Source organism: Cupressus sempervirens, chromosome 5 (genome assembly GCF_028749045.1).
Source record: "Cupressus sempervirens isolate cs-2001-9-10 chromosome 5, ASM2874904v1, whole genome shotgun sequence".
Taxonomy (NCBI): Eukaryota; Viridiplantae; Streptophyta; class Pinopsida; order Cupressales; family Cupressaceae; genus Cupressus; species Cupressus sempervirens.
Genome location: NC_143122.1, coordinates 667,517,403 through 667,533,670, shown reverse-complemented (window position 1 = coordinate 667,533,670; position 16,268 = coordinate 667,517,403). Strand labels below are relative to the sequence as shown.

General features: G+C 30.6%; 1 pseudogene; it reads right to left on the bottom strand.

The window, feature by feature from the left end:
* Positions 1–12,632: 12,632 nt before the first annotated feature.
* On the bottom strand, positions 12,633–15,868 carry LOC149557688 (chaperone protein dnaJ 20, chloroplastic-like; annotated as a pseudogene).
* Positions 15,869–16,268: the final 400 nt, after the last annotated feature.

The window sequence follows — 16,268 nt, the reverse complement described above, 5'->3', positions numbered from 1 at the left end:
TCTATCTCCTATTTTTCCTTTCACTAAAGAGATCACTATTAATTTCCCTAATGAACTACACAAGCTAGGGAAAGCTGACATCATTGATTGTCATGTTTGGAGTATTGAGCTTACTATTTAGAATCTTTTCTCTATGGTAGGACTATAATTGAATAGGAAAGTCTTCTAGAAAAGTATTATACATCCATACATTGTTGTTGGTTTGTCCTGAGAGATAGAAGTTAGTTTGCTTCTCACTAAAATATGCATCAAAATGTTTCATGTTACAGATGCAATTTTCTTTGAGCCATTTATAAGAGACTTGTCTCTCATTGCCATGTTGTCCAATAAATATTCTATATAAGGCTTCACAAACAACATTAACTCCAGTGCTAATGAGATCCTCTTTATATTCTGTGGTTAGTGAATCTCATGCAGATCTGGCTATGTCGGTTAGGGCATTTAAAGCTTTTATAATAGCTTGTTCTTGGGTGATGTCATCAACTGTATATATGGCATTTTCAATCCATGTTCTCATTGCATCTAGAACTGCTTTATTCTTGATTGGATCATAGTCATCAAAATTGATGAGTGGTGGAGGATTCTCAGAGAAATTATAGATTTGATCATGAGGACCTCTAGGGTCTTGTTTGACCATATTTACACTATGCCATGTCCCAGTGGTAGTAACGAATTCTTGTGGTTGAGGCTTTGGTATATGCAAGGTGAGGGCTTTGCCTTTGAATTGATTTTGTATTCTAGCAAGATCTTGACTAGAGTCTGGGAAAGACTATTTTTGGACTTTGGCAACTTGAAGCCTAGCCTAAATATTTGATGAATGTGTCGAGACAGCTTGTTCAAGTTTTGTAGTTACAACTGACATGGTCTGCAACAAATGTTGACTGTCAGCTAGGGCTGGGCTTAACCGGCACACTGGAAGCTTTGACCGCTTTGAGTGGCTAATGTGGGCCCAGCCATGATTCTTCTGACTTCAATTTTCCATTAACGAAGATGTTTGGTGGATGAGCACAAATTTAAATTTTAAAACCTGCCTCTACTTCTTGCTCACCCCAGCATTGGTTAAAGTTACTACCCTGCAGGTCATCACTCTCATTTATTTTTCTGCCATCTGAGAAAACACACCTTACGAATTGGAGAAAGAGTAATTGCCTGCAGCAAAGGAGAAGAGCATTCTGGTAGAAATGGATTCAAAATGTGGAGGGATGCCATTGTTACCATATTACACTCTTCTTCCTGTATATCTACTAAGAGGACTTATTTACACGTCTTTACATAATCTCAATAGATTTTAATTGGCAGGCATAAATCTAGACTTAATTTTTCTCAAACTTCAAAATAGGTTGCGCACACACCCACCACATGATAGAGTAAAAAGGAATTTCATCAATTGTTGCAGTTGTAACTGTATATGGGAAATGTTGAATCACATATAGGGCAGGTAGGTAGACTGTTTGATAGAACATCCAAATAAAATGTCTTCTCATGGATGACGATTATTGCAGGATATTCATGACAATGTCTATTTCTTTAAAGATCTTTATAAATGTAGCTAGCAAGTGTAACCAGGAACAGGAGGATTTAAACATGATTAGACTATCCATAAAAGTATGAAATAACCAGGGGTTTTCCAGACTATGAAAATCGTACAATAATACATGATATAAAGAGAAATGTTTCACTGTCCCTCAAAAGAATTTGGTTTCATGAAATATGGTGATTGAAGAATATAAGAAAAATGACATTGTTGACCTAAAATCTAGGAACTTTCCGCAATAAATGAAATTTATTGCAAAAAATCAAAATGATTAAAATATCCTAATCACAACTTCACAACTTCAAAACTTATAAAAGTGTATGCCGGAAATGAAAGACATAATAATTGTTTAGAGTAGTTGTAGTAATAATATATAGTTAATAGTTGCTCAAGAGTTTAAATGATAGACAATTCTCTTTTATTGGGGGAGAAAGTTTTAGGTTTTAATGATATAGTATATTTTCATTTCTTTAAAGGTGAAAAAATTAGGGAAGGTAGATATACAATTTTTAAAAATCTATGGTAACTTAAAGCTTATATGTAAGTAAATAGATCATAATGCAAGGCAAAGAAACTTTGAATGAAAGCATATAAGTATAATATATAAAATCTTCTATATTTCTTTTATGGATCAATTTTCAAATCTAAATATAAAAGTAGATACACATGCTTTAATTGAACCCATACTATGTTTAAAACTAATTAGGATATCATCAAACTAATTATTAGACTTGTATAATCATATCAATGAATTTTATTTTTAAATAATGGCATAGATTGCTCAATTCATCCAATGATCTAATGATAATATAGAATAATTATCCCTAAAGTTTTTTAAAAAACTGTATATAGATCAAATCTTATAATTAAAGGACAATTAGAATTTCTAATTTTAAATAACAACATGAAAGAGAAGATAATAAAAAAATTGTAAAGAACTTTCCAATAAAAAATATGAAAACAACCAAGTTATGCACTAAAAAGGAAGTCTAACATGTATTTTAGCATCTACAACACATATGGTTGAGTAGAATAAGGAATTGATAGCATGGAATAGTAATATATTACAATACATAACCAACCATTTATCTTGAAAAAAAATAGTGAGGTATAATACAAATTATTCACTTCAAATATACAAACCAAAAATAGATCATGGAAGAGTATGTTAGGTATACAAGCAATCTTGCACCATCCAAAAAAAATTTCTTCGATTTTTATTTATTTATTTAGATATTTATTTGTAAATTGTTAGTTAGATAAATGTTGCAAATCTAACCATATTCTACAACACTATTTGATCTCACAATTTGGCCAAGGAACATATCTTGAATTGACCCATCAATGTCATGTTCTATTTTTGTAAATTTTAATCACTACAAAGGTGTATATATATTTTTAGACTATTACTAGGCATAATATAATAACAGTTAGTTTTATTCTTCAATATTTTGCCAACTTCCTAAAGCTTTTAACAACTAGGGAATGGATTAGAAAATGCACTAAACTTAGGAGAATTTATAATATGAAATAAATTAAAATTCATATCCATCTTCAACACATTCATTCTCATCTTGACTCTTTCATACATTTAGCTAGACACACATTTGATATAAGTCGTCACGTTTTCTATCACCTTTGATCAATATTTCTAAGGCTAGGAAATATTGTATAAGCATGTAGTTACTCACAACTATTTAATATCATTTCAATTATGTAATTTACATATTTATAATAAAATACCTCAATCCTCGAACATGTTCTAGAAGCTCTTAGTTCATGATGATATAATATTAATTAATAAAGTTTATATCATTTATAGTTAGATTATGTATTTAATCAAAAGAAAAAAGGAAAACACATTTAACCAATGGAACTTGAGACCCCAAATGCAACTCAAACCAATGAGGGAGGTTAAAAATAATAATGTTATTTCCATCACCATCCTATGATCCAACAAAAGTGCCTTACAAAACCCTAATGAAACTCTCGATCTCGCCTGTCATCCTAGGAACTTTAAATAAATTGGAACCTTGTTTGTTACTTTGTAGTAAAATAATATTATTTTAAAAAAATCTAAAATGAAAATGATCCTACTAATAATTCTTAATATGAGAATATGACAAACAATGAGAAATGGTTAATGAAGCTAGTGTTCTCCATATTCTATTTTATTGAATTAACCTGCAATCATAGAGTTTTCATAAGGAGACATTTCTCACTTAAAAATTTATATTAAAAAAATAAATAAATACCAAATATAGGAAACATCCTCTAGTGGATATTTTGTGATGCTCAATTAAGTGATAAAATAATAGACTCATTATATTAATTGTGCTAAATTAAACACCTATATTCTTAAATTAAAAGTAGCCAAAACTAGGGGGCTAGCTCATTACAAACAAACTGGTCAACTACCAATGCAAAACCAGCAAAACCAAACTAACCCTTATTACTGCTTGAAACAAAAACAAAGTTTGAAACCATAATTAAGAAAGTATCAACGGGCTTAAACAAAATGCTTGTTATCAAATTTAAGAAACTATAGAAAAATATTAACAAAGGCATGAAAGCCTTGCAACCTAATAAGTCTGAAAACCAAAGATTAATAGCATAAAAAGAAAAAGGAGGGAACCCTTAAGATTTCTTGGCCTCTTTCCTCCCCAGGAGGATGTTTGGGCAATCTTCTACTAGGAAGTCAAATAGCATCTTAGAGTCCTCCTTAGACAAGTCCCCTTCAACATCTTAAGCAGGCATAGAGTGATAGCAGCCGCATGTGTCACTTTTACTATGAACTTGGTCAGTAAGTGCATTATCTCCTTTAGCGCATGGATTCTCTCCCACACCTCATTGTCGATCTCTTGCAACTCGCCCAGATGGCCATCAGTACTAGCTTTTGTAGTATCCCACACAATTAGGGGGTTAGTAGCATTTATGGAAACAACCTTAACAAGGTAGGAGATCATTGTGGGGGACGGCATCATGTCCACCATATCGGGGAACTGATCCTTTGTTAGATCCACACACCCCAGATCAACTATTGTCGAAACATGCAACACCTCCTTATTCTCCTTTCCTTTTCCCAAGTTTGACCTAGAGGAGTCTGAAATCTCCTCTTCCACCTCCTCCATACCTCCCACCCCAAATTTTATCGCCTTTTCCTTCAATCTCTATTTTTCGCAGCCCGAATCCTTAGAGTCTAACTCCTCCTCCTGTGAGGCTCCCTCTTTCAACTTCCTCTTAGTATTAGATTTTGCTAACCTCCTTGACCTCCTCCTACCCCCTCTCCCTTCTTCCTCTAACTCCATGAGCACCTTATCCTTTCCTTTATCCTATCTCCCTTTTTTCCCATGGGGGAGGGATTCACCAAGGACCCACTAGGTGAGGATTGTGGGGTAGGGGCTCTAGGACCCATGATTCTAAGGGGAACAATTTTGGACTAGGGGTTTGGGAGGGCTAGAATGTCAATTTCCACAATCCTAGGGGGGAAGAGGGCGAGGTGGAATTGATATAGATTGAAAATTAAACCCTGGTGTAAAACAGTAAAATTAACCCCCTTTTTCATTTCTTTTTCACATCAATGATAGTATCCTCTAATTCATGCAGCAAGAAGAAAGGAAGCAAAATAAAATCTTGATGACGAAAATGATTAAGGAGAGGAAAGTGATAGTAGTAGCAGACTCCATACCTTCCTTCCAGGGTAAGATATTTCATCAAAACCAAATAAACCTCGTTCCATGGTTTAGGAAGCTTCTCCTGCATTGAAACCTCCTCTATGCCAAATCAATTCGTCACCATCCACAAAAAAATGTTGCAAGCTTGCTTCATCTATCACCCTCATCACCTTCTGCCATTTCCTACCCTTCATAGCCAAGCCTGTTGCCAGAGCAATCACCTCCTCCAAAATATGAAACAAGATACCATTTATCGTAACTCTATGATTCTCCTAGGAGTTAACAAATTGCATAGAACAATTCTTGTCATGCACATTAAGTGCCTCCATGAATGAGAAAAAACCACCCTCCTTCAATAAGTACCACACCAAGGGCTTCCTCATATTTTCATCGATCACAACCAGTTCAATGCGCATCAAATCACCACTCATCTCTGCAATTTTTTCCTCTCCTCTCTTTATGTTTAGAACCTAGACACAATTTCTAAAAAAAGACTCCACACTTAGGCAGAAATACCCAAAAGTGGAGATGATAATCATAATTAATTGTAATAATGAAACCAACCAAACTAGTAAGAAAGATCACGTGTCAACTGCCACGATCTATCCCTCAATTGTTTCCATCATTCCCAACACACATCAACCCTTTAATAAATAATTCTTTTCTCTGCATGACATACGATGACACATATAGGGAAATAAATAAAAAATGCCCCATTTCAAACTTCCAATTTTAGGCCATGAGTATTTATTATTACCCGTACCTGATCCTTTATTCCTTGCCACCTATGCATCAAGGACATGTCTTCACTGCTAGCTCAACAACATAATGCAAAATAACCAGCTAGGACTCATCACTTTTCACTTCGTGGCTCACTAACTCCCTTACCAACTTTGGCAATGCATTCAAATTCATCCAATATCTAAGCCCCTTCACCTTTAAGCCAATCGCTACCATTCCATTGACTACACTATTTCATTTTATTATTTTCCTAAGCCTACATATATGGATGAAATGAAGAATTAGAGGAGGTGGAGAAATAGAAAAAGGGTTTTGAATATATTAAAGTAATCAAACATGCTTTATTTGCAAGAAATAAGAGATGAGGGCTCACAATTACCTTTTCTATTTTCTATAGATTTTTTTGAGTAATTGTTAAAATGAGACATCACAAATCAATTTAAGTGACAATTAAGTGCATAATGCATGGGTACAGAACTAATAAAATAACTAAGGTCAAGATTTTCACAAACCCTACCATTTAGTAACTAGTAAAGATAGGTTGTGCACAACTAGTTGGCAAGGATGTCAAGCCAAGAAAGGGACACTAATAGCATTGTGTCCACATTATGGAATGGCATGTGATGAAAACCTTAGTGTTACACTATAAAGAGAAAAAATATGGGGAGTTCACAAGACATCTTTGAGCAAAGGAATGACACTCAAAAAATAAAAGACAATGAAGAAAGAGCTAGAGTAAAATAGATTATAAAATAACCTCACCTTAACCTAATACTAACAAATCCAAATACCAAAACCTCTAATATAGTAATTACAAGTGTGGAACATGACATTTTAAATGGTAAATTTCATGCCCTCTTAACTTCACATTCCTCCTAAAATGATTGAGTATTGAAAAGAGATGAAAATGGATACATTTATACCCACAGTTCAAGGTGACAAGTTTGATGACATATTCACAAGCTTTTAAGAAAGTTCTAGGTTATACCTCTTCTCATCTTCCACATATGGTGTCATTTTCCCTTTATCAATTATCTACCAGACATTGCAAAAGAAAAATGAAACTATTATTCAATTCTCTAAGGATAGCACTAGAGGAGAAGAATTCCTGCCAAGGCAGGAATACTTATGCATTCATGTCAATGCAAATATGACATTAACACTAACCAATCAAATCAAATAATTTAAAAGTTTATATGAGATTTTAAATGTTTCTATTTTTTTTCTAATTTTTCATTATTTTATAAATCACATTTTTCATCCATTCTATTGGTCCATACTATTTTTGGTAGGGAAGAAATTTAATTTTCTTCAACAAAAAATACAAATATTTTCTAACAACTTCATCTTGCATTAATGAATGTATTAATTATAACTTTATCTTTTCCACATTTATGACAAATTGATAAGATTTTATTTTTTCAATCATTTTATCTTCCACCTCATCAATATTAATTATCACAATCTATTAAATATTTTTAATTTCTTATTTTAAATATATTTATTATTAGTTTTAAATTGATGTTTATTTTTTACTATTTAATATAACTTGTTTCTAAAACTTCATGTAATGCATAAGTTCAAATATATATAACTAATAAATATGCCTTTTTAATATAATTTCAATACGTTATATCTTTATACTTAAATTTTAAATTTTGCTTTTTTAACAAAAGTAGTTAAATTATTACTATTATTTTACTTTTATAAAAATAAATTAAACAATATTATTTTGTAATTATATTTTATAATAGTGTTTGTAATATGTATAATTGATAAGTGCTAGAATTTATAAATTATATCATTTATTATTATTATTATTATTTATTTAAACAATTTATCATTTAGTTTAAATACATTTAAAACTTAAATATATTTTTTAATATTAAATTAATAATTATATTTTATCTCAAAAAATACTAAAGAAATAACCACACAAAAAAGAAATAATTCAATTTTAAAAGATATATAAATTATTATTAAGTTTTTATAAACTATGTATTTTAATTAAATAGTTATATTTTATTTCTTATTTATTACATCATATTTATTCATTAACATAAAATTTATTATTTACAAATTTACATATTAAATTATATAGATATTATTTTATAATTAAAAATTACTTAATTTTATGAAAATTTTGGAAATACAAAACATTAAATAGTAAACCTTTTCTAATTGTGTAAAATTAAACAATTAGTTTTACTTATAAAATATTTTTATATTTCAATACATTTCATTTTTTCTTATAGAAATGTGAGTTTTAATATAAAAATTAAATTCTTAGTTTCATTAATTAAAATATAATATATTTTGATTTTTTATTATAACCATAATTTTATTTTGACTATTTGTTTTATTAAGAAAAATAATTATATTTAATTCTCTCTCTCTCACACACACAACTTATGTTGGTATCACTCTATCTTACTATTTTATCTCTCTTCCTCTTCCTCCTCTATATTATCTATCCTTTTTTTTTTTCTCTGCATATATGTTTATGTTATTGTTGTATACTGCTATTTATCTCTATCTATATCTCTATCCTAGTTTTTGTCCAATGCTATTGATTAAAAATAGTTTGAGTTCCATTTGATAATCAAGATGAGAATAATACATAGTTGGGGTAGTTATTCCAACTACTTATGGTTCTCTAGTAGCATGCATGGTATGCTTAAACATATAATGTGATAGTCCAAATGCTTCATCACTTCTTCAAGTTCTATAATTCAAATATTGGTATGAATATCTTTCCTCATTGCACATAATTTAAGTTGTCAATGTACAAGGTGCAAATTTGTCTAAAGCATATGTATTGATCGTAGTATGATATTAAGTACTTAGTGTCATATTGGGGGTTTTGGCCTCTTATTCTTGGACTTAAATGTCAAAAGATATAATAGTATAGCACAAGAACTTAACAACAAAATATGAGCCATCCTATCAAATCATAAGCGCATTTCTAAGACAAGAATTTAATAACAAAATATGATATCGTGCAACTATGGTAACTTAACCTTTTCCTCTTTATCATGATTTAGATCCCAATCAAAATATTTTGTATCCTTATTACATGTTTGTAGATCTTCCCTAAGATTGGTGTTTTGTTTAAAAATATTGCTAAACGTGTACTTATTCTAGAGTCGAAGGTTACCTCTAACATTTCTCAGCTTAGTAACCAACCTGAACATGTCAGTTCCTTTTAATTTAACACTCGACCAATCTTTAAGATAAGAGCCAAATTTAGGATTATTGGTCCACGTAACATCAAATCTAAAGAGATTCTTATCAATCACATAACTTCAAAACTAAATAGTCTGATGATCAAACCCAAATCTAACCACAAAAAGAATTTGAACAATCATTAAGGATTTCCCGATTATAGGATAGTAGATATATGTCATGTTTTACTTGAATAAGCTAATAGTTAGTCCACATGTTGGACCAAGTGTAGGAGCCTCCTTGTAACTGTACATCTCATGAAAGTATATCATCAACAATGAACCGGGCATGAAGATCCATTGAAATATCAAGGAACTCCATATTTCCACCTTGTCTTTCAAAGGGGTATAGGGACATGCTAAAATCCCCTAAGACTATCCAATTGGCATTCAAAAACATAGACCTAGCCACAATCACCTCATCCTAGAATTTTTTTCCAGAATTAGGAGAATTAGGATCATACACATTAGTTAAAATTTAATTCTTCCTCATTTGAGCCCAATGTAATTTCAGATACTAATGAAACTTTTGTGCCTAGTGCAATGTTTCGAGAGCTAATGTGAGTTTTGCATGATGTTGCTATCATATCATCTATCTTACATCAACATCAATCAACCCCACTCTATTTATTTTATGTCATCTTGTGCACATCCTAAATAACTAAGAGTAAACATTATATTCACAAGATCTAGAATTCAATAGGAAAAAAAAGAGTCAAGCATTTCACAAATGCGATGGAATATACTTTCTTATTTTATGTTTTGCATTCATAGAGAAGAATTGTATATATATTTGAGATATTTTATACATTTAGAATTTGATTGATTTGTTAACACTTATTATAAAAACTTCGAATTTGACATATACAACTAGCTTCATGTGCAAATATCTCTTGCCATAGCTGAATAGGTATGCATATACAACCTAATTTATGTAAATTTCCTATCATATTAGGTTTACACAAGTATGTTGCTTCTTTTGAATTGAGATTCAAAATGAGATTATAAATTAAAATAATTAGTTAACTCTATGATTAAAATCGTACATAAAGTATGTAAATCAAGAATATTTCCACAATTCAACATAAATTGTATATAGTGAAAAATTAGCTTTATCAACGCAACGACCATAGGGGAAGGGTTTTACATCACACACCGCATGTGTAGGACATTGTAGTAGTCATTGCACATAAAAATTTCCCTAATATAGATATAAAAGTGGGTATGTTGTAGTAAACGTTTTTGACCTAGTAAGGTCTTGTAGCTTCTATTCACACTAGCTCCTAGATGGGGCCTTATTCACATGACTTAAGTTTACTTATTTCCTAGGTGTCATTCTAGAATGTTCATTAGTTTTCTCTTTTTTTTTGGATACCTCAGTCAAAGTTATATAGTCATCTCATTGCATATGATTATGACACAAGTTGACATCTTGTCTAACCCTCAATACTTTCCTTAATAAGAAATTATTATTTTTCCCATGTATGCTCAATTATCATTTTCAATTAATCTTGCAAGTAAATTTTGTAAAGTTGTAGATACTCCAAGAAAAATTCAAAGACATCTCCTACATTATTTAATGGTGTAAGGAGAGTTTAAATGGGTTAATCTCATGATGATGACTTAGAGACTTCTCTATTCTATGATTGATATTAACATAACATAAAAAGTCTCATCAAATACTCAAATCAAGAATTATAACTATAGTATTTTAGAGATTAGATACATGAAATAAATACAAATGAGAGGAGGATACATAAGAACCCACTTGTCATTTTTTAACACCAAAAAAATAAAACATCATGAAAAAAAAAGAAGCTACAATATTTAAAGAATAAAAGAATATTTACTCGGTATAACTAAATGGGGATGAAGAGATTTTTCTTTATTTAGGGAAAATGGATTATGTATGCAAAGAAAAACATATTTTTGGCTAGCTTTATAAGTCACCACAGAAGAAAAATAATAACATAATTGGGCATATTGTTGAGATGAATATTATCTTTCTTTAAAGGTGTAGATATCATCCAACCTATTGTCGGGATGAATATTATCTTTCTTTAAAGGTGTAGATATCATCCAACCTCAATTATTACTCCATTATTACCCTTCCTTTATTCCACTTCTTTAGCATTGATTATTCACCCAATTTCTAATTTGAGGATTCATTTTTCCTAGTCTCAAAATATCAGGAATTTTATTTTACCTTTTCATTTCTCTCACTCCACTTCCTAGTTCCTTCATTCTTGTAGAATCCATATTTGCATCACTAATCATACCAAGATATATGTAAGGTATAAGGTATGTGGTAAAACCAATTCCTAAACCTTGAAGTCCTTCAACCATATTTGTCTTGTTCTTTTTTTGTGTAGTATTAGACAATATAGATTAATAATCTCTAATCCATTTTTCTTCAATCATATCTTTTCAAAATTATATATTTTCTTGTACCAAAAATTGCATAATCCTTAATCAAATATAGGGGAGATGCTGTAGTAGCTAACTTAGGCTAACTTTGTGCACCTATAGTTCCTAATCCTTGTCTTAAATTTTGCTAATTTTTCTAATCATGAACCTTTGTAGGTGAATAAAGAGCTTAATGCTAGAACCTTTTGACTTTCCCACATTTACAGAGCTGTTTGTAGAACTCGTAGAGTGTGAGGTAGTCTAAAAGTGTCATTTTAAAACAGTCACTCGGAACTCGTTATGTTCACCTCCAATAGCCACTCACCATAAAAATAGTAATTTTTGCACAAATGGACCAATCAGATACAAAAAAGCTAACCAATGATCAAGTATTAGTACATGTGCTCTCATTTTTTGAGACTTTTTATTATTTTAAGACGGTGATCCAACTTCTTCCTCGATTCTAATATATATCTAAAATTTAGATAGATAGATCATCAATAAAAATGACACCCATAAATATTAATTAAACAAAATAGTTGATAATTTGGCTGGGCCCACATTAGCCACTCGAAGCGGTCACAGCTTCCAGTGTGCCGGTTAAGCCCAGCCGTCAGCTAGTTGTTGAGAACGAATTTGTGTGGTAGTTTGCTCAATGTGGCTAGTGGTCTTTGAAATGGTTTGCAATTGTTGAGACTGTCGGGGCATGACTTAAAATCGTGTGGTCTCAACCTACCGTGCACAATTTAAGCCGTTACCATACAATTTTCAAGAAAAACGCAATGGCCAATAGTTTCTGTCAGAATTGAAGTTGGGGAGTAGTTTGCAGTGTGGAAGGACTATATGCTTTAGCCTGGTAACAACCATTTTAGAATAGTTTTATATGGAAGTGTCTCAAATATCATTCTTCCCAAACTGAGTCTTAAATCTATTAGAAGGAATGTAATTAACAGAAAATCAAGAATTTATTATTTACAAAACTAGAAGGCGCCCAAACGCCCATTTTTACAAATCCAATTTACACCAAAAATCTAAGATAATCCACTGTAATAATCAGCAAGCATAAGCGTCCTGTTGATTTTGTGTTCTCATTCTGCTACTCTATGATGACGAGTTATTTCCATATCTCCTCCTAATTGTAAAAAATTAGAATTAACTAAACAAGAGAAAAAACTATAAAGAGGAGAAGCCATGGAGAAACCCAAAAAATGGGCTCTGTTGAACACAGGCCCAGTCCATTATATTTATAGAGAAATACATATTAAATGCCACATACACTGTAGGAGGAGTTAGCTGAAATATTAATGAAAGGTAGTTGGAGTGGATGGTGGAAGATTGAACATGTGCATAAAATTGGCACCGGCTACGGTGCAACTTATTTGCACCATCGGTAACCATGCCCAACCTCCCCTGTAGTACCGTGCCCATCCATCGTACCACCACAAATGTCTAAATTATTGAAAACATTTAAATCAGATTTGACAGTTAAAAATGTGAATGAGTTGAGTTGACACAAATGGATGTTATAAGAGATTCATTTGGCATTTTTTCTATGTTACTTTTGTTCAAATTCCTATTAAGGCTCACGAAAAAACTCATATCAGTTTATATTGAAATTTTTATATTAGTTCAAAGATGGTTGAATGACTAATTAAAAATGCACATAATAATATGTTAATTAAAATAATATAACATATTTTAATTAAAAGAATATAAAATAATTAAAACTTAAAATATATATTGCTAAGTTTTACTATTATATATTTTACTATTTTTAAGTTAGCTTATCTTTTTATATAATTTTTACCCATGTTTAAGTTTTACATATCTTTCTATATATTTTACTATTATTAAATTAGCTTATTTTATATCTTTTTATTAAATTAACTATTAATTTTAACTATATATTTTAAGTTTTACTATTATATAGCAATAAATTAGCTAAGTTTTATATAATACTAAAACTTAAAATAAATAGCAATAAATGTAAGAGAAAAATATAAATAAATTATTAAATAAATTATTTGCACGGTAACTTTTAACTTTAAAAAATACATCTTTTATAAAATAAATGGTCAACTAAAAAATTAGAAGGCTAAAAATTATTTTATTTTAATATTTTAAAAATAAATTCTAGTATATTTTAAAATAATTTGTTAACAAATATTAGGAAAAATTTAATATCTATTTTTTTAAAAAAAAGAGAGGAGTAAACGCTTTGACCTGGAGCTATGAACCAGTGAGGCCACAAACAGGGGACCTCATCCCCATGAGATTTGAACTTTGATGGCAAGGATAACAACACAACAACTTAACCATCATAACATGCCATGAAATTTTTTAATTTTTTTTAAAATAAATTGTAATTTAATTTATATTTAAAAATTTGAATTTATATATCTATATCATTTTGTAAAATAAAAAAGTAGAAGAATAAATAAAATTATGATTTTAAAAAATGTAAAAAATAGAATGATTTGCAAAAAGAAGAATAAAATAAAATTTTAATTATAAAGGATACGTAAAGCAAGTGGGTTTTATTTTATAATAGAAATATTATAAAATATTTTTTTAATTTAATTTAATTTTTTAAAAATAGTGTGAATCAAATCCGTCTAAAAAATATTAAGATCTATATATAGAGAAAAAAGCACTTTATTTATAAATTTTAAATATAAATAAATAATATGTTAATTAAAAGAATATAACTATATGATCGAAAATATTCTTTGAATTTATATGTCTATCATTTTGTAAAATAACAAAGTAGAGGAATAAATATATTTCTATAAAATATATAATATATTAATAAATGACTAAAAAGATAAGCTAATTTAACAATTAGAATTTATTTTAGTCAAAAAAGATAAAGAATTATTTTTTAAAATTTTAATTGAATTTTAAAAAGTCATTTATATTTTTACAAAAATAAAAAATGAAAATGTTAAAAACTAATATATTTATAATTATAAATCTATTTCAATTTAAGAATAACAAATATTGAAAGTAAAATTGAAGTGAATAAAATTTATATTGTAAAAAGAAACAAAATTTTAAACATGGGTAAAAATTATATTAGAAGAGAAATGTATAAACAAATTGATTTAAAACAATGGAAAAAATCATATGAGTTTAATTTTTTAGTTAGCCATTTATTTTAACACGGGTAAAAATTATATTAAAAAAAAGCTAATTTAAAAATAATAAAATATATAATAGTAAAACTTAGCAATATATATTTTAAGTTTTAATTCTTTTATATTCTTTTAAATAAAATATATTATATTCTCTTTATTAACATATTATTATGTGCATTTTTAATTATTTATTCAACTAATATAAAAATTTCAATATAAACTCATGATTTTTTCGTCAGTCTTACTTGGAATTTTACAAAAGTAACATAGAAAAAATGCCAAATTAATCCCTGAAAACATCCATTTGTTTCAATAATTTAGACATTTGTGGTGGTACGTACGGATGATCGCCATTTATGTTCGATGGACGTGCCTGACATGGTATCCTGGCAATGCAGGCACGGTACTGCAGAGGAGGTTGACATGGTATCCTGGCAATGCAGGCACGGTACTGCAGAAGAGGTTGGGCACGGCTACCGACGGTGCAAATAAGTTGCACCGTAGCCGGTGCCCATAAAATTGTCTATAGTCTGTGTTGGGCAGCTGGTCTGTGCCGACCATATCTAAGATAATTAATTTATTTCAACACTAATCAACTCCATCAACTGAGCTTCCCACACTTGACTACTGCCTAATCCGCCTTCATAATCGCCTACTGTGAACATGTTCTGCAGCCTCCAGTCATAATCCTCACGGAGCAGGGGATCTGACAGAGTCTCATACGCCTCCTGAGCTTTCCCAAACAATCTGCTGCACTCTTCTTTATCTTCAGCAGGGCAGACATCTGGATGATATTTGAGAGCCATTCTACGGTATGCGCTCTTTATATCACAGACACTAACATCCGGAGAGACAGACAGAACATCATAGAATGAAGATGTAGAAGAAAAGGAAGCATTTTGAGAGTGAAAAGCCCTAATACTCATCGAATGCTTCGGCCTTGCTGCAATTCTGACCGGTGGAAGTCCAGAAGAAGCAGACTTGCTTGTAGGACAGGGTGCTTGTAAAGCCCTAATTGATGCACTGTACTCCATTAATCTGACACACACAGCTTCGAATTGGAGACGTAATTTCAATGTTTCCCCTTAACTCAAAATAGTGTGGATCAAAGAAACAACACTTGGTTTAATGGTGAGGATAATCGATTTAAAGCATATATACAGACAGAGAGAGAGATAGAAATCGAATTGGGGGTTTCGGTGAAGAATACGAAGTCTGTCAGTAAGATTTTCTTTGCTTCTCGAAACAGGCGGTGGCCGTCTACCGTCTACCCCACGACCCGGCCGTTACGTCCCATCTGTGTATGGTGAACAATTGTTCCCATCGATCTTCCATTTGATTTTTCCCTGCCTTCTCGATTATGTACACGCGTCAAGCGGTGACACGACATGAGGGATTGAGCGAGCCAGCGATGTTCAACTGCTTAAAACAATCAATCTTCTAGATATATGTCCTCCCAAGACTACGACGTTTGATGCAAACCTTATCATTACTTTTGCTTTTTCAATAAAATATTGTGGCTGGTGCAATTACAAGTGACCATACAACGCCC